Source organism: Hemiscyllium ocellatum, chromosome 27, assembly GCF_020745735.1.
Source record: "Hemiscyllium ocellatum isolate sHemOce1 chromosome 27, sHemOce1.pat.X.cur, whole genome shotgun sequence".
Taxonomy (NCBI): Eukaryota; Metazoa; Chordata; class Chondrichthyes; order Orectolobiformes; family Hemiscylliidae; genus Hemiscyllium; species Hemiscyllium ocellatum.
In genome coordinates this window covers 2,389,693-2,410,244 of record NC_083427.1, presented here as the reverse complement: position 1 = coordinate 2,410,244, position 20,552 = coordinate 2,389,693, and the positions used below count along the sequence as shown (strand labels likewise).

General features: G+C 39.5%; 1 pseudogene; it reads right to left on the bottom strand.

The window, feature by feature from the left end:
• Positions 1-1,319: 1,319 nt before the first annotated feature.
• LOC132828744 (Ig heavy chain C region-like) lies at positions 1,320-20,311 on the bottom strand (annotated as a pseudogene).
• Positions 20,312-20,552: the final 241 nt, after the last annotated feature.

Sequence of the window (20,552 nt, the reverse complement as noted above, 5' to 3'; positions counted from 1 at the left end):
GTGCAAAAGTTCTGCATGACGCTTTAAATAAAAATGAATAAATAAAATCTGTGCATCTTGTAAATGAGAAACAAAAGCAGAAATTGCTAGAAAGGTTCAACCCATAACTTTTGCAAAATTCGTCTGGTATATAATTGAGTTTTGTGTCAATTTAAGACTACAGAGAGTGGAAGATATATCGCTGACAAGAACATTGTCAACAGTCAGGTTGAAATACATGATCTTATGAAAACAGGTAAACCGGAAGAAATGGCAGTCATCTGTAGGGGTGAGTGATTGGTTTGGGTATTCTGTTCTGTAGCATGTCAAATAAAAAAATACATATGTTATCACAGAAAATGGCCAAAAAAATCACTAATGCAGATGAATGAAGAACCTAAGTTGTCACCAGATGGAGGGCAATGATTGTGGACTCTGCATTATTTGTTTGTGTGCTCAAGTCTGAGGAGGTATTGGTCATACACAAAAGAAAATAGTAAAATATTGTGAGAGAGAGTTATATCATATAGGTGTCAAAGTGGAATCAGAGTTCACATAATATCCATAAGGGACAGCATGTCGCCTGCTCTGGATGAGGGCTCAAGCAAAGATTCTTGCAGAGATGCATCACAAAAACTGGAGACGCGGATTGCAGGTCACTACAGTTGAATACTTGGCAGGACTGAAGGTAAGTTAAATGAAGGTAAGAGTAATTTGGATGACAGATTGGTGTACTAAACAAGTTGGCATCATATCCACTTTCGTCATTTCTTTGAACATCGAGATACCCAATTGGTTACGTATAATGGAGGAGTGCTGCCACAAATGGCACGGACAAGTGTAGCTTATTCAGAGGAAACCCGGGTGCATGTGAAGTTCTGTACGTTTAAACAAGTTGCAGTATTGGCGTTTTAAAAAAGAATGCCACACACAATTCAATCAAGGTCTAAATCATCTTTCTGAAAGGACTATACATGCAAGTCAAGAATAAGTAAGTCAAAAAAATTTCATTCTGCATTTATTGCAATTTTATGAGTCACATACAGACTTAAACGCGGTTTCCCGTTTCTTTAGTAGCGGGATGGAACGTTTCAAGCGATCTTTGGAACGATTACACTCATAAGACAAAGTTTTCATTGAATTTCAGCTTCTAAGCTAAAGTTTACTAACAGATACAATTTGTAATAGTGGACATTTATCTTTTTTACAAAAGTGTTCACTGATCAGAAATGCGATTGTTGCGTGCAATGAATTGAAAATGATAGATTTGTTTGCTTAAACAGTTATTGCCATAACAACATGAACCTATCCACAGAAAAATAAATAATCAATCACTGCACTTATGTGCAGGATTTAGCAATGTCGCTCAGTACGACTGAAACATTAACTGATGTCGGTTTACCGTGAGATTTATTTGTACTCCTGATGATCTCCCGGCTGAGGGATGGGTGTCCCACTAAGCAGGTGTAAGTGGTGTCACTGTTCCATTCCGCCGCTGTGACTGTCAACCTGCTGGTCATGAAGTTGGAACTATTCCCCTTCTCACTATCTACGTGCGTCCGATACCCGGTATCCAAAAGGTTGTCATTGGCCATCCAGGCAATGTAGATCTCAGCTGGGTAAAAACTGGTGGCTACACACATCAGAGTCGCTGAATTCTCAGTATCAATCTCGTCCGTCGATGGATGCAGGAGATAAACCTGAGGTGGATGTATTTGGCTGTCTGCGAAGAGAGTGACATTTATTGAACTGAGACAATCTTTTGTCTGCATCACAATTACTTTGTTAGCAGTGCATGTGGTTGATAAAATAGTTCCTATCTGTAAGACTGTGCACATGTCTCTGAATGCTACAGCATTTCACGTCACTTGCTTTAATAGTTTAAATCTTGGAGCCAATCATATATTTTGCAAGGAGTACTGTTCGTGGGATGAAAACGTTTGCAGTAAAGTCGCAGTCATGGCTATTGGACTTGCAAGGAATCATCACAGTGTGTTAACAGGCCATTCCGCACGTCAAGTCCAGACCCAACATTTAAAGAACATCCCTTCAAGGCCCATCCCCAATCCCATCCCCAAAAACACATTTCCCATGACCAGTCCACCTAACCTGCACATCTTTGGATTGTGGACGAAAATTGGAGTATGCAAAGGCAAACACGTAGACATTGGGACAATGGGAAAACTTCGCATGGACAGTGCCTGTGTTGGAATTCAACCTGGGTCTTGGCGTTGTGAGACAGCAGTGCAAACCAGTGAGCCACCTTGCCACTGCGGATTCCTGACTATTTAATGTAACGCATTAAAGATTTGACAGGATGTTCTTACATTGGACTAGATTTTAAGTCAAGATTATCTCATAGTAACATAAACTACCATTTTTGGAAAGAGACATAGTGGACTGGAAAGGTTTACCCTATTGTTCGCTCCATAGATGCTGTCAGTCCTGCTCAGTCTCTACAAACGTCTTTTTCGTTTCAGATTTCTGAAGTCGGTTCTATTTTGTACTTATTGCAGTGTTATCGCCACTTACCAATTGTCTTCTTGATGGAAGCTTCCACTGGTGTTGGTAATTCACTGTTTTCTACCAGGCAAACATACTTGGCACCGCTGTCCCACTCTGATGCCATGACTTTTAGTTTGCTTACAATGGTGAATTTACTTCCGTTCCAATTAGGATTTTCTGTTTCGACTCCTTTCGTTATCTCAGCCCCGTTCACTTGCCAGAAAACGTTTATGTTTGCAAAGTTGTTGTAAACGATTTCACAAACAATGGTCGCTGTCTTCTGTGTCCAAATCTCTTCAAACGGAGGTTTCAGGAGATTAACAGAAATGTCTGTCTGATGGCAATCATCTGGAAAGGGAAAGGAATACACGTTTTAAGGCTGCAATATCGAAATCAATTCCAAAATACTACAAGTTTTGGGGAATATTGTTATTTACTGCGATCTGTTACCTGTTTTCCCTGATAGATTCAGCTTAGTTAATTAGATGCTGTGCCCTCCTGTTCGTAAAGGTTGCATTCGTTTTGAATGTTATGGATGCATCTTCACTAATATGTGTGATATATTCATGCACAATTTGGAAATTGTTCTGTTTTGCATAAACTGAGGCTGAATTGTCTCCGTTCGAGTGCTGCACACTTTTGCCAATTGCAGTTACTTATGCCAGAAAGTAGTTCCTGCTGCATGGACTGCATTTGTCGGAATCCAATAACCAACAAGCAAAAACGTATCGTAAGTATCCCATGTTCAAAAGTTAAAATTATTTGCACTGTATCCGATCAACTAATGGAGACATTCACCTGGCATAAACCTGCATTTTGATTGATTGTGTCCTTTAAAGTGACTTTTTGTCCTAGTTCCTCGGCAGAGTCTTTTTATTTAAAAAAAAAGATATTTACTGAATAATTCAGGTCCACTCAATGGAGTTCTGAAAATACTTAAAAAAAATAGTTATTCTTTGAAGAGTGTGAAATGAGAAAACCTAAAGTATTGTGAGCGCGCAAACTTCACAGCTGCACTCTGCTACTAAGAACAGCCAAACCTAACAGCTTTCAGAATGGTGATAACCTTAAACGTACGCATAAAACAGGAGAAAGCCTACCTTTATATTTCTTAAAGAAAAATGGTCGCTCTTAATACAATAACATTTATTTTCGTTGTGCATTCCGGAAAATACAAATCAAAGCAAGGTTGCTCAAGGTTCTGATTGTATTGTTAGCTTAACATTAGTACCTTTTCTGCATTCGAAGAACCAGTTATCTCTGAAAGTTGCAATACCTCTTTGGAGGACTGGTTTTCCGTGTCTACCGTCCAGCTCTCGTGGTATAATTTTATTTTGTATGCATACTGTAACGCTTATGCAGGTCTTCAATTTTGCCAGTGCCTCTCAGTTTATTTGCCGGGGAGAATATTGCAGATGCTACTCTTCTATTGATTTGCATTCCAAACTCTTAAGTCTAAATACTTCCGTGTCTTCTATTAAACCTAGCAGACTACTAACATGAATTTGTCGATTGGCAACCTGCGATCAGTCGCCTTATATAATCATATCTTCACTAAATATGTAGGTCATATTTTACGTCACAGGATATGTTCAATCAGAGTCTTGGTGATAATCGCTTTGTCAAAACGTTTCAGTCATAAAATTAACTGACACAGTATGTAGACAGGTCAACAAGGGGAGATGCCAGATTGGATTTGGTACTATGTAATGAACACGGTCAGGTGTTAGATTTGGAGGTAGATGAGCCCTCGGCGATAGTGACCATAATTCGGTTATGTTTATAATAACAATGGACAGGGCTAGGTATACACCGCAGAGAAAGAGGTAAAACTGGGGGAAAGGCAGTTATCAGGCAAGATTTAGGCTGAATAGGATGGGGAATGAAACAGCAGGGGATTGACTCACTTGAAGTGTGTAGATTATTCAAGAAACAACTACTGCTGGTTCTTGATTAGTATATATCTATCAGGCAGTTAGGTAGTTCTCGAGAGAGGCAGCTATGGTTTATAAAGACGTTGAAGATCTTGTCAAGAGGAAGAAGAAGGGTTATGTAAGATGTATTGCCAGAAAAGTGGAGGATAGCCAAGTTTGCTCCTCGTTTTAGAAGGGAAGTCGGGACAGCCCTGGTAATTTAAAGCCAGTGAGCCATACTTCGATTGTGGGTAAGGTTATGTAAAATGTTATGAGATAGGATTTATAGACATCTGGAAATGAATTATTTGATTAGGTAGAGTCAACACCGTTTTGTGAAGGGTCGGTCGTGCCTCGCTAAACTTACTGAGTTCTTCGAGAAGGTGAAAAAACAGATGAATGAAAGTAAAGCGGTTGGTGTGGGGTATATGGACTTAAGTTAGGCGTTTGATAATGTTCCACACGGTGTTTTGTTGCATAATATACAGAGATTCGGGATTGAAGTTGATTTCGCAGTTTGGATCAGAAATTGGCTAGCTGAAAGAAGACAGTGGATGGTTGTTGTGGTTCTGTTCGCCGAGCTGGAAGTTTTTGCTGCAAACGTTTCATTCCCTGCCTAGGGAACATCATCAGCCTCCAATAGCACTGATGATGTTCCCTAGCCAGGGAACGAAACGTTTGCAGCAAAAACTTCCAGCTCGGCGAACAGAACCACAACAACGGACACCCGAGCTACAAATCTTCAACCAGACTTTAAACAGTGGATGGTGGTTGCTGGGAAATGTTCATTCTGGAGCTCAGTGACTAGTGGTGTGCCTCAAGGATCTGGGACAATTTATTTTTAGAAATGATCTGGATGTGGGCAGAGAAGGATGGGTTAGTAAATTTGCGGATGACACTAAGTGAGGCAGAGATGTGAGGCAAAGGATGCTGTGGGTTACAGAGGACCATAGATAAGATGCAGAGCTGGTCGGAGAAGTGGCAAATGGAGCTTATTGCGGAAAGGGGTGAAGGACTTCACTTTAGAAAAGGTAACAGGAACACAGAGTACTAGGCTAATGGTAAAATTGTTGGCAATGTAAATGTAGAGAGAGATCTCAGTGTCCCAGAGCATCAATCCCTGAAAGTTGCCACCCAGGTTGATAGGGTTGTTAAGAAGGCATATGGTGTGTTGGTGTTTATTGGTAGGGGGGTTTGTGGTTTGGAGCCACGAGGCCATGCTTCTGTTGGATGAGACACTGGCAAGGCCCCACCTGGAGTATTGCATACAGTTCTGTTCATCACATTATTAGAAGAATGCGGAAGCTTTGGAAAGGGTTCCTTGCACAATTACTAGGATGTTGCCTGTTATGGAAGGACTGTCTTACGGGGAAGATCTGAGGGAACTGAGGTTGTTTTCGGTGGAGAGAAGAAGGTTGACTTAATAAAGATGTGTAAAATAATGAGAGGATTAGATAGAGTGGACAGTGAGAACCATTTTCCTCTGATGGAAAAGGCTAACGTGAGGAGACACAGCTTTACATTGTGAGGTGATAGATTTACGACAGATATTAGGAGTATTTTCTTTCACTTGGAGAGTAGTAGGGGTGTGGACCGGCCTGCCTGCAACAGAGGTAGACTCAGCGACGTAAAGGGCATTTAAGTGGGCATGCATATGGATAATAATGGAACAGTGTAAGATAGACGGGCATCAGATTATTTTCACAGGTCGGCACAACATTAAGGGCCGAATGGCTTGCACAGCCTGATAACGTTCTATGTTCTCAGGGGCGGGTGACAACGGAATTGCGAGGAATAAAACTAATCAAAATGAAATTAATCATGCCCTCGTGTTTGAAACAGAAATCGGAGGTTTATCAATGACATTTTAAAGCAAGCAATTTCAGATTTCTCGTGTACGACAGAGATGATTTTAACAGGGGCACCATTGCATCAAAGTTCTGAAGTGAAATCTCTCACAGTTTCACATGGGTGTCATCCATTACTGTGCAGAGGGACACTGAATTTCATATTGATAAAGAAACGGTATTGGTATGAAAGCTAATTTGACTGATCAGTCATCGTGAATTAGAAAGAGACAATTTATATAGCATATGTGTAACACTCACATTCGCCGCTGCCATTTGCAGGAATGCAAGTAAATTTATTTTAGCAAGACTCCTCAGATGGCAGACAAAGCAAAGTGACTATATGCTGCTCATATAAGTCTCCTTCAGTGTAATATTCAAAGAATGATCTGCAGAGTTAAATCAACGCATGGTCTTCTAGTAGTTTGCTATTGGCAAGTAAATGACCAGAAGTTTGTCACAGCCATTAATCTATTCCCTTACTCACAGACCCGTGTACCAGAGATCAGTGTTGCAAACACGATGTATTGCTTCTCATTTCTTAAAGGTCATGACCCTGCTTTTGTACGGCCCACACCACAATCTGGTGAGATCCAGGAGCTCAGCAGGCAGCGAGAATTAAACCCAGTTCAGTAATTTACATAAATTATTCTCGTCAATAAAATAATTATTTGTCTGTTCTTGTGACGTCCAAGGGAAGAAGACTGAAGAAGAGAATCATTGAAATGTTCAAATCAAATCATGTGCATTAGCTTCACTTTGGGAGAAATTGTTTCATTTCTGTGTACCTTTTAGTTGACTTTAAGGAACCACTCTTTTTAGAACAAATGGAGCAGCATGAAGTAGTGACTGAGGCACACAAGACACAAAAATCATATCGCCACAATCTTCCTCTCACCACCATTCATTTCTGTCTAGAGATAACACGCCTTCAAGTATTAATCGTACAATGAAGCTCTTTTCTGTAGTGGTTCTGTTCGCCGAGCTGGGAGTTTTTGTTGCAAACGTTTCGTCCCCTTTCTAGGTGACACCTTCAGCGCTTGGAAGCCTCCTATGAAGCGCTTCTGTGCTGATTCCTCCGGCATTTATACTGGTTTGAATCTGCCGCTTCCGGTTGTCAGTTGCTGTCCGCTGCAGTGGCCGGTATATAGGGTCTAGGTCGATGTGTCTGTTGATAGATCGGGTCCTTTGTCCTGGTGAGTTGTTATCTGAGGGTGGCTGTTGGTTTGTGTGCTGTTATGAGTCCTAGTGGTCGCAGCAGTCTGGCTGTCAGTTCAGAAATGCTCCTGAAGTTCTTTTCTTAATATAAATTTTTTCTTAACCTATTTTTTCTCGTCAAATTGTTCAGATTGCTCAATACACAACTCTGAAATGGGGGAAAGTAAACGCGGGCCTCTTGGTCCAGGGTACAGACACTACCAATGCTCCACAGGAGGGCTCCTCCATTCTTTACACCAGCAGTTTTCGCACTGATTAAATCCACGCATTTGTTGTATATTATTGCTTTTCCTCTCTACCTATTGCCAGTGTGCAGTGTGTTAAAGCTGTTTCATTCCAAGAGGTCTTGCTTGAACCTTGGAATGTTTGGTTGAGATTTCATATTCTGTTGATATTTAGCACAGAGCGTTAATGTTGAAAATGTTTGCTAAAACACTGTCCTTATCTTTCGGGCACCTGATGACCATTTTACCGTGGAATGTGAAGGTGGATGCGAGGCAGTACAGGTGCATTTTGCTCCGCTCTTCTAGTCCACTACAGGTAAAACGAGGAGACTCCATGCACTGAAGGTCAGATCCTGCTCCAAAGCTGTGGGGAAACTGATGGTGTTTGCGTTGACAGAAGCTCCGTCTTTCTCCGAGAAAACGTGTATTTTGTCTGGATAGAATCCTCCTATCAAACATGTGAGAGTAGCAGAGCTGCCTTTCTGAATCTCTTCTGGCGATGGAGGCAGGAGGCCAAGTTTTGCCTTCATTGCTTCGACTGTCATAGAATTACAGACAATTTTAATATTTGCTCGTTAATAAAGTGACATATACAAATATAAATTTTTTGTTAACAACCTCTTTCCATTCCTGTTTTGATACTGCAGTCGCAGATTGATCATGCTTTGCGGAGCATGTGTACTCTACCCCACTCTGCCACTCTTCCACGCTGCTGGTCAAGCGGCTGATGGTCAGATATTGGTTTTCATTAGCTGTTTCAGTTTGCACGCCTTCATTCCGAACCTTTTCATTCACCATCCAAGAGATAACCACCACAGCAGAAACTGTAGAATGCACTTCGCAAACCAGAGTGGCACTTTTATTGATCCAGATTTCTTCAACCAATGGATCTCTTAGTAATACAGCAATCTCTTCACTGAGAAGTCAGAGATTTAGGTTCTGGCCCATGTTCCAACAGCAATGTAACCGGGTTACATTGCGTCATAACGTGTATAAGCTAATAGAATTAAGAAAGAGAGCAAGCAAAAAGGACTACGAGAGAAAATTTTCGGGTAATGAAGGGATTGTTGTCGGTCCATGCAGTGAGCAGTACGGAAATAAACAGAGAAACAATCAGCAGAAATGCAAGGTAGATGGAAAGACAGGGAGACAGATGCAGAGACAGGCAATCTGAGACAGTCAGGCAGAATTATAGACACATAAAGCTAGTGAATGAGAGCTTGAGATGACAGAGCAAAGAAGATAATCAGAGAGGGAGGGAGAGGGTCAGATAGTACTAAGGGAACGTAGACAAGAAATGGATGCTTAGATACCGACATGTGCAAACAGTAAAAGAAGGAAAAGGAGCGGCAGTGTTTGTTGTTTGATTGACGAATAGTGATTACAATCTGCAGAAATAGAAAGATAAAAGTACAAGTAATTGTGAGAAATAGAGAAGCAGGGAAAATGGACATAGACATTTTGTCGGTGAAGGGAAAGGTGAAGTGCCAGAACGAGAGGGATCAGATGAAGCAGGGACAGACAGATCGATGGATAAAGACAGAGAGAAACTGACAGGAATAAAAGAGAGTCAGATACCAAGACAGATAGGAAGAGACAAAGAAAATTCGCCACATCAGAAGGGTCGATGCATTTTAAGCACAGAAGATCATTGAGATCTTTATCCCTGATAGGTCATTTAAACTCCTGTCCAAATGCTGAACTACATGAGAAATGTTTCAAATAAACATGTCGTTGTATATTTGTTGTTTCTGTCGATTCCCATCCAATAACAAAGTTATACCTCTGTTTCACCAGACATCTCTGTCTCTCTCCTTAGCTTCTCTGAACGTCGGCCTACCAATTCATTCTTTCTATAATTGCGTAGTAGCACATTGCCATAGAAAACACTAAGTCTTCGCTTGTGTCACCAGGTGAAATACAGATTGTTGCAGCTGATTGCTTTCTGATTAAGTGTATGCATTGACACGGCAATTTTGCTGCTTTTGATTGACTTGGTAAATTAGCCAATGCGTAGGACTATCTTGACTTGGTAAATCGGCCAAAGAATCATTAATACTCAGAATATTTAAAATATTTGTCTAAATTTGTCATTTAAGAATATTGATAACTAATCTCTCCCATTCTGTTAATTTCTTCACAATGTCTATATATCTGTCTCATTTCCTCTGTCCTCTTCCAAGGCCTTTGCTTATTTCCATCAGACTTAAACCGAGCAGAGGGAAATATTTTCAGATGTTATGCTCCACTATTTTTTGAAGAGTGGCTTTAGATACCTGGGTCGTTTGCAACCATTTTTGCTGTAGCATTACTCTGGACAACAAATTGCCTTTGATATCACTCACTGCAACTATTTCAAGACTACTTCATCCTCAGAAATAAACCAACATAATAATATTCCATCTGTAATAATATTTATTATAGAAGTGATTATGATTATGAACGTGAGGTTTTTGAGTGTGTTTAATTTTCTTACCCGATGTTGAACTAATTTCTTTTCTGTGGTTACTGTTGGTTTCAGAATGGGAAACGTGACAACTGTACACAGAACCGCTGCTCCATTCCTGCATAGGCACTTTAAGCCAACTTGTAGAGCTAAAATCCGTGGTCGTTGTTGTCGTTGAAGGCGTGGTTGTGAAGCCAGAACTTATAGCATTTCCATTCTTCTGCCAGGTCACTGCGATGGTTTCGGGATAATATCCGCTGATTATACAAACCAGCTGCACAAATCCGTTTACTCTCTGTTCTTCAGTTGCAGAGTAGAGTAGACTGATGACTGGTGGAGAAGGCTGCGCGCCTGAAATTACAAATTAAGACTTATTCTCTTGTGTATAGATGATTAGATTATTTCTGTGAAGTCCTGTACAATCTATTTCTCTCAAATATTACAAAAAACATATTATCGTCTGAGAATGTCGTTTTGCTAAATGAGGCTACTCTCAATGTTGGCGTCATATTTAACATTGAGGTGAGCTCCAAACTACACAGACAGACACAGGTTAAAAAAAAGCAGAAAGAAATCTTTCAATTGAATTCGTCCACGCTGACCTGTTTTCCAAAATTGAACTTGTCCAATTCAGAGTCTTAGTATCATTGACAACAAGGAAACAGACTCTTCAGTCCAACTCGTCCATGTGGATCAGATATCCTAAATTAGTCTTGTTTAAGATGCAGTTTAAATATAGTAATTTTAACAGTTTCCAGCATTTCATCTGGCAGCTTGCTCCATAAACACATTATCCTCAGTGAGAAACGTTGTCATTTAGGACCCTTTCATATCTTTCCCATTTCACACCGTCTGACTTTGGACTCCCCAACCCAGGGGCAAAGGCATTATGTGTATGGCATGAGTGAAATTATGCCACTCGTAATTTTATATACCTCTGAAGGCTCACAAATCAGCCTCTGACACTCCACAGAGAATAGCCCCAACCTATTGAGTCTCTCCTGTAGCTCAAACCCTTAGGGTAAAAACAATGACTGCAGATGCTGGATACCAGATTCTGGAATGGTGGTGCTGGAAAAGCACAGCAATTCAAGCAGCGTCCAGAACAGTCAAATCGACGTTTCGGGCAAAAGCCCTTCACCCTTCAAACGTTCATTATACTGCTCCTCGGATGCTGCCTGAACTGCTGTGCTTTTCCAGTACCACTAATCCAACTCAAACCCTTAAGCCTTGACAACCTAATTATAAATCTTTTCCGAAGTCTTTCAAGTTTCAGAACGTCCTTCTCAAAGTAGCGAGACCAGAACTACATACAGTATTCCAATAGTGGCCTAACCAATGTTCTGTACTGCCGCAACATGACCCCCCAACTTTTATACTCGGCACACGGACGAAAAAAGCAATGCATTCCAAGCACCTTCTTTATTTGGTCCATATTCAACAAACAGTTACTGTTCATGTAGCTTCTCAATCTCTTCTAAATATTGTAACTGTACCATTTCTAGCGCTTTCTCTGGCAGTTCTTTCCATATATACACCTCCTTCTGTGCGAAAAACCTGAACCTCAGTTATTTTAAAATCTTTTCCCTCTCAGCTTAAACCGATCTCACCTAGATTTGAACTCCACTCCCTAGGGAAAATACTTTTGATATTTCCCGTATACATGGTTTTCATGATTTTATAAACCTATAAATGTTTGCCTCCTGACTTTCCCGTTTTGAACACATATTTTTACATCTAACTTCACCGTGTTTGTGATGCTCAGCTAATCGATTTGTTCAAACATTAAGTCATAAATCTGTGCAATCTAGAAAATATATCCCTGGTTAATCTCCCATTTTCTAACTTTGGGGCTAAGCCTCGACTTCTACCAGTGTCTTTAATCTCTGGCCAAATAACTAGCCATGATCATCTGTCTGCTTTGTGATCACAAATTTGCCATGTCAACCATCGCTCAATTTCAGTATTCCCTTCCTTATCTTCAAGTTCTCAATGGCTTCGCTCAACTACTGCTCTAAAATTTCCTCGAGATCAAATCACCTGAGAAATAAATATTGATGTTCTGGCCTCTGGAGAATTCCTGATTTTAACTGTTCCAAAATTAATCGCTGTCCTTCCTGCCTCCGAGATTCAAGATTCTGTAATACTCATCCATCAATACCTTGTCTTCTAACCCCCTCTTTTGATTTTTTGTGAACTTTTTAAAGTATGCCTTTATATTTTAAAAAATACACATTTCTCGAAATATTAATGATTTTTTGCCAATAATTTGTTTTAACAAGACAATTTGATCTCATATAATTATTGGGATTTAATTTTGTCCAAGCAATTCTAAAGGAACGTGTCATTTTGGTTTCTATAAGGCAGCAGAAGTGTATTTTTACATCGAAGAGTGAAGACATCTGGAGGCCTTGTTCATATAGTAGTGGGAGCAAGATTACTCCTTACTGAAGTAGAAACTCAAACAAATCGAAACATGGAAACATAGAAGAGAGGGACAGGAGGAAGCCATTCGGCCGTTCTAGCCTGCTCCATCATTCCTTTGTAGCCTAATCGTGCTTTCTCCCCATAACTTTTCATATCAGTCGGTCGAAGTGCGATACCTCACCACCTTTTGATTACATTCAATGTTTTGTTATCAACTACTGCCTGTGGTAATGAGTTCCACAGACTCACCACTCTTTGGGTTAAGAAATGTATACTTCTTTCTGTCCTAAATGGTCCAACTTGAATCCTCATACTGTGGCCCTGGTTCTTGCAAACAAGTTTTAGACGTTGGCAGCAGCATGCATAGATTAATTCGCCATCTTCGGATGATGATTTTCTATCACTATTGTCAGAGGATCATCGGGGAGTAGAAATGAACAGTTACAACTATTACACGGAGGAAATAATATTCTTAATTACAAAACTCATGCATTTTCTAAAATTAGTTTTCAAAATGTTTTGTGCATTGCTGTTGTACAATGTAGACAGTGTCATTTTGTGAGCATCGCTCCTTTTGGACCAAAGTTCGTTGAACCTAAAATCCAACTCGATAGTAAAAGATATCACTTAATGTCCCCCTTTATTCAGACGATTATTTTGTTTTCAACAAATCCCTTACGTTCCCAATACACACAAGTGGGCTTCTTTCCATTCAGTTTTTGATTAGACCTCATAAATTTAAAGCGTTCCTGTCATGGAAAGAGATGACATTTTCTTTTCCCCTCAAAATAACCTATCGCCACCAAAGCAACCATCTGACCAAACTGTTCACAAGCAGGGATTTACTTGTAATCATTTTGTGAGCATCAGGCTGCTTAATACAGCCATCAAGAGGACCACATGCTTGTTACTGCAAACCGCCTCCTGTTTCGACAATGCCTCAGCTGACCCGTGACTTTGAATAACTTTGAATTTGACTTTGCATTGACTTTTTGTCACGTGTGCAGAGGCATAGTGAAAAACTTTGTCTTTCGTGCAATACAGACAGATCCCAGAGTTAAGTTGAATAGATAAGTATATAATCGGTAAACAGTGGCAAAAACAAAAACACAGCTACAGGCGAATGTTAAGGTTTTGTGAGTCCATTCAGTACTCTAACAACAGCAGTGTAGAAACTGTATTGAAAACGGCTGGTGCGTGTTTTCAGGCTTCTGTACTTTCTCCCCGATGGTAACTTTTGTAGTAAAGCATTGCCAATGTGGGATGGATCTTTGCAAATGCTGGCTACCTTTCCTTGACAGCAAGGCTGGTTCTTGCAGGAACTTCCAAGCTCTTCAAAGTTAGCTTAGATTATTCCACCATTATCCACGCTGGGATCACATCTTCAAATTCTTTAAAGTAAATCCAATCCGAATACTGCAGTCAGATCCTAAATTGCACTTCTTGTTCGCCCATCAAAGTATTGTCTCAAAGCTAGACAATACTTTTGAATTAAATTTCTCTTCAATGTGTTCAGATTCAGCCATGGCCCCATTCTTACGATTGCAACGGCCAGAGATAAACATGCTCTTAACTTTTTATGCTAGTCCACTGCTGACTGCTAATTAATCCCCAATGTCAATCACAAATTAGCAGTCACGTCATACATAACACGAGAAAATATCGCTTGTGAATTTTTTAAATGAAATAATACACCGCAGGAGCAGCTAAACCCCACTTACTAATTATCGAGTTGATTACATTCTTTTTTCATTTTACACATGAGCACTCTCTCATGATCTACAGCAAGCCCACTATCCAAAGAACGGCATCACTTTAATGGAAAATTAGGTATTAACATACTGAAATATCTTCCATGGCAATGACTATCTTGGTAACACCATACATCTGCATAATAATTTGTTCCACCTGCAATTGACGATCTCATGCATGCGTTTATGTCCTCTCAATCATGCTGTGTGAAAACAGCAGTTTTCTGACACTTTCTGACAAGTATCATAGCTACATTAGTTTAAATTGACATTAACAATGTCCGCACTCATATTCAGATCATGCCAAGGCCAAGAGATTACAAAGCTGTTCGTGGCCTTCACCACTATCGTTCCTGCAAGATGACATGGATTATATGCGTTCAAATGACATGGAAAAAACGAGGAAGGGGGCAATGATCCCGTACAAGTGTAACAGTTCATTCACAATGCTATTTGCATAACAGAAAGAGATGTAGCAGAGTCATACCAAACAGGAAGCACATTCTGTCTCTGTCTCTCAACAAATGCTGCCAGAAAGGTTGAGTTTCTTCAGAATTTGCTCTTCTTATTTTATGAAAAGGAAAGAGGTGATACCATTTGAGGAAAGCAGCCAGTGCAATAGGTTTGAATGAAGTTGAGCAATCACCAGTTCAAGATTGTAGTTGTGGGAGCGATGTTCGGGTCACCCATGTGTAACTGAATGATAGGGGGAGCATAAAGAAAGACTTTATGAGTGCTTACCAGAAAATCAGTCAGCATTATGCGAGATATTCTTTGTAAAATAACTGTGGAAGTTAGATGTGTAACGACAGCCCACGCATGGAGCTTGTACAAAGAGTTTGGAATAGTTCATTCACATCGCACGGTTTTGACCTGTATTAAGCCTCCTTCAATGAAGGAATGAGATAGAATTAATTCATTATGGAATTGTGAAGCACCCCCACCCCACCCCACAGGGATCAGGAACATTAACACAATTGCATTTGACATTCAAATGGAGAGAGAAAGCATGACTTTTTACAAAAGGAGATTATGAAGGCACATAATCAGAGCTTACCGAAGTGAATTGGAAAATCAGATGGAGGAGAATTCAATTGTAATATAGTGGAATGTAAGGAGACATGTCAGATCAAATAAATAAGTGCATTTGAAAAGTAAGGAGTATTCCAAGGTTCGGACCTGCTATCTGTGGTTTAAGATAATATCAAAATTAAGCAAAATGGATGCAATTGTGAATAAACACATGCTAGGTCAGAGCATTACAGTTTATGGAAACAGAATATCTGAAAATTAGTAACCAATGAACCATCAGATTATGATAGGAAGCTAACCGGAGATTAAAAACAGAGAGTGCAAGTTCCTTTAAGTACACTTGTATTTTGAAAACAAAATATTCACCAAGTGAGCATTGTTCATGTACAAACTGAATGTAAGCAAATCATGTTGTAAAATAAAGGAAACAGGAAATGAACAGAATATTTATTTTGCCTTAGTTTTCACGGCAAAGAATACAAACAACACCCCAGAATCAGAAATGAATCGGTAAATGAAATGAAAGTTGAAATCTGAGGAATGACATGTAGTGGAGAAACAGGACTGAGTAAATAGTTGCAGCTGTGCCCCGCACCTGCTAGTCCTCTCGTGACATCATCTCTGCATCCGAACAGAAAATGCTTGTGTAATAACTAACGTTTTGTGTTTACTGTTGCATCTCATCCCCACTGCTGGAAAGACACTTTACCTTGCAAGATATCAAATTTAATAAGTTTATCAAAGCATTTTAAGGTAGCGAACAAGAAGTGACACACACCAGTGTACAGAACTGTCATAACGAAATATTAGAGGGTATTTGAAATACGTTTCAGCTGGATAAGTTCAAAAACTCATGGCTTTAGGAAAGGGAATTCTTATTTGAGAAATCTAGATAAAGAGGTTTCAGTGGTTGCAGTGTGTGCTGATTTTCTAAAGACGTTAAATAACATGTTCCATCAAAGCTGATTGTTGTTAATGAAAGAGGGAGGGGGTGGAAGACTGAAATGGACAGTAGAATAGCTGGGTAGCTGGAAGTGACAGTAGGTGTGCAGGAATAATCCTAAGGTTGCTAAGGTTTGTGCCAGAGGGACCGATGTAGGAGTCACAACTATTGGAAATTGATATCTTGGATAAAGAGGGCCATGTCGTTTTTCCAAATTTGCTGAACTCTCAAAAATTAAAAGGGGCTTTAAGTATTTAGAGGGCACAGTTAAAATACAAAAATATCGTGATAGGTGTGAGTAAGAATACAAAAAATGATGTGTATTATGGGGATTTGCTGAAGAAGATGAACATTTGGCAAGAGGAATAGAGAAAAAAAAACAATCACGATGGTACAACTCTGAGCTGCAGAATGACCACTGCGTCCTAATGGATAGATCGTTTGAGGTTAGTGAGGAGTGCAGATGCTGGAGATCAGAGCTTAAAAATGTGTTGCTGGAAAAGCGCAGCAGGTCAGGCAGCATCAAAGGAACAGGAAAATCGACATTTCGGGCATTCCTGAAGAAGGGATTATGCCCGAAACGCCGATTCTCCTGTTCCTTTGATTCTGCCTGACCTGCTGCGCTTTTCCAGCAACACATTTTTAAGCATCTCATTTACAGGAAATGTAAATGTATCAGAGGCTATTCAGGACAAGGGTTACGTGACAATTCCCTGGCGTAAACTGGCTGCCTTACAAGGAATGGTTTCACAGCCCTCCCAGCAGAATTAAGACTTGAATGCTCTATTTATACTTGGATTGTGCATGATCAGGTCCTTAAAATATACTGTAAAGCAAATGAAGTCAGCATATGTTTACGATACAGGGTAAACCCCGCTGCAAAATTAAACCAGCCACACAAAATGGTTCACGTCGTGCTGTCATCTGTTAAAATTCGAGAGGCAATGAACTATCCCAGAGGTCATTATTTAAAGTGAAAATGAACAACGTTCTTCTTTAAGTTCAACAATAAATATTAAAACCAACAACTATTTACAACTACTTCCTCCGAAACCAATGGCTTAACTCCCAATCTACTATACTAGTCCGATTTAAAAAAAGGATTCACAAAATAAAAATCATGTTTCAAAAATCAATCAGTTTCGTCAATTCTTCTTTGTAGATTTTCCTCCAGGTTGGCATCGATGTCCTGCTGCGCAAATTCGCCACATACATGAATCTTTCAGAGAACTCTTCAGCTAGCAGTCTTCATTTGTTGGCCGTTGGTAGTTCGCACACTAAATGGCAATAATTTCCCGTCTTATACACCAAAACATCCGGTCCTTTCATTGATTTTAACATTATCAAAATATTGAATTCAAATTTGATTGGATTTTAGTATTTTGGGGCATGATTTAAACTGATTGGCTGAGTTTGAATTTGTCTTTCTTTCAAAGCAAACCATCTGCAGCAATTTGTTTCGACCCAGTGTTACATGTATACCGTGTTCAGGACACTCTGCGCTTTCAGTCAGTCTTTGTTAGCTTTTCAACTCTCTTAAAGGTACAGTACGCCTAAACACCTTCATAGCAATACAAATTCTCAGTAATATGATAGACGACAAAGTAAATACAGAGTTAATGATTCCTTTGAAGTAGAGGAGACTGCAACTGATTTTATGAAATTGCATGTTGGATTGGAGAAGGGACTTGGCCTAATTTGCCAATAATTACAATAAAATTACTAAATCATTCTGAAGAAAGTAGTCACGTTTATGCCATATTTTATAGGGCAGAGCGCATTTGTACCCTAAATTTGCTGCTGCTTTACAAAAACAATGCCATCGTGTACACATCAACTCTGTTTGGTATGAAGGCAAAAGATTCTAATTAGACACGTACCATGATGTGTTTAAAATAATTCTATCAGACAGCAATGAGTGTAATCAGTAAGTCAAAGACTAACTTATTCTACTCTAGCAGGAAACATTGAACAGATGGGCTCCACGGTTTCCATTTTAAATTCAAACTAACAGTTCACACTACAACTACCGTGATTTCAAAGTTCTCGAATATTCATTACAATCTTAAACACAACAAACTTCAAATCACACGGTCATGTATCGAGGAGAGCAGATTTCCAGCAATCTGATTTAATACTGAATTGCAGTAAAATTACACTCTGCTGATGATCTGAAATTGGACCCTGTTGTAATCCGCCCACAATAAATCTACATTTTTTGCAACTGGAACACATGAACTTCAGCTCCTAGCAACCATTAGTATGAAGTCCATATTTAGCGAACTACTGTTTTTGATGTTTCAAAAGCGGACGTCCTACTTGCTGCTTTTGTCATTATGCTAAAGTATTATTTTACATAATAAGGCTTGTCTTAATTACAAAATTAATTGAAGCATATTAATTTTGGATACAATCCAAAAACAATAACGTTCGATGAAAGGTTTCCTCAATTCAAACTTGTATTAATTGTTCCGACTGAAAATCTTGTATATTTATGTCACACAGGTACGCCTTTGTACAACCTCCCACCCTGGTCAGTTTCCTTTGTTAACCGCCTGATTCCATCATCTACTCAAATATACATCTTATGTTGTCTGTGCCAAGCATGCTAAATATTTAAATATTGGCTTGTTCCCAGCTATATTACACGTTTATATTTATATAATTACATAAAATTACTCAAACAAAATCTGCAAAGTTATTTGAAATCTAAGATGCATCAATTACAGCACTCACAAATTGTTCATGACAAAACGTTTTGCATCTCACGCAAGCACAGTTCTACCTCTTTTAGAAATCATTCTTTGTAATTTCTCAGCATGCTCATAGCGATAAGTAGAAAGAGGGGCACTTACCACCAGGTTTCACAGTCAGAATGGTGCCGCTTCCTTCACTCCATGTACACATTGTTTCACATCAGCACAAGAAATCACTTGTTGTAAATATCACCAAAACCTTTCAAAAGTTCCAGGATATTGATTGATCGACGCAGCAAGTATGACGCAAATCATTCCCTTTATACTTTTTTCCAAATCAACGTTTATAATTCTCAACCACTTGTCAAATTTTGGATACTTATTGATATTGGTGTGTGGCTATGATTTTAACATTCACATAATAATCAGTGAAAGACGTATGAAAATCTGTGTATCAGAGTTGCTAGGTCCTAACAGTTGCAGGAAACTTTTAAGCATGAATTATTAAAGCATGCAGATAATACTTCACATGAAGAGTGGATTCACATGTGGGAAGACATTTCTGCATTCCTGTAATCACGTATTATTCAATGTGGTATTGCATGTTACATAGCCGTCGTCACAGTGATACATCCCAGTGCAAAAATAAATGCTCGCTCGTAACTCTAAGTTATGTAACAGCTCTGAATATACAAGTGCACTTGCTCTAAATTTCTCTGCTGAATATTGATAACAATCATTTAGAACCTGCCTCCTAGCATTCCATATCATAATCGGTGACCTCAAAATGAATGTTGAGCGTTGAAACGGCAAACCAAATCCAATTTACTTCACAGAAGAATTGATGGTGTTTTTGAATGATGGACGATCGAGGTTGATCACTGTGATCAAAACATGCTCCACACTGATATGTGCCACTGTCTTCAACTCTGAGATCACTAATTCGCAGTGAAAAGGAATTTGAACCCTTGTTCACTGTTTCAACGTACCGACCACCAATCGATATGCTCTCCTTGTTTGTTCCGCCCAATTTTGTTAGATACCAGTACGTGCTATAAAATGCATAGCTCGGATCTCTTAGGACGCAGTTGATGGTCAGTGATTCGTTTGCCCCCCTTATTATCGTTTTCGGTGTTTGGTCCACCCAACCAGTAAAGACACCTGGATGAAGAAAAAATATATTTAATGCAAGCCATTTATCTATCAACAGCAGAATTTCAGAGAGGACATTTCAATAATATAAACACGGTCTTTATAGGAGTAGCATCTGTGAGAAACAGTACTTACTTGGTAGCCACGCTAAAAGGCACGAAAACAAGAAAATATTCATTGTTTCTGCACCAACAGGCAGAACTTCATATGCAGCCAACACTGGATTCCAATCCCACCTGTTCTGTGTAGCAGTGTGCATCGGAGCACCGACCTTATAAACCTCGTGAGATTTGTTTATTTGCATGATGTGGAACGAAAGACCAATCACGCATATTCTAACTCACGGATTGTGATGGGTTGAATTTTGCGCAGAATAACCATATTCGCATCATGGAAATCTGCATCAATTTAGAATGGAG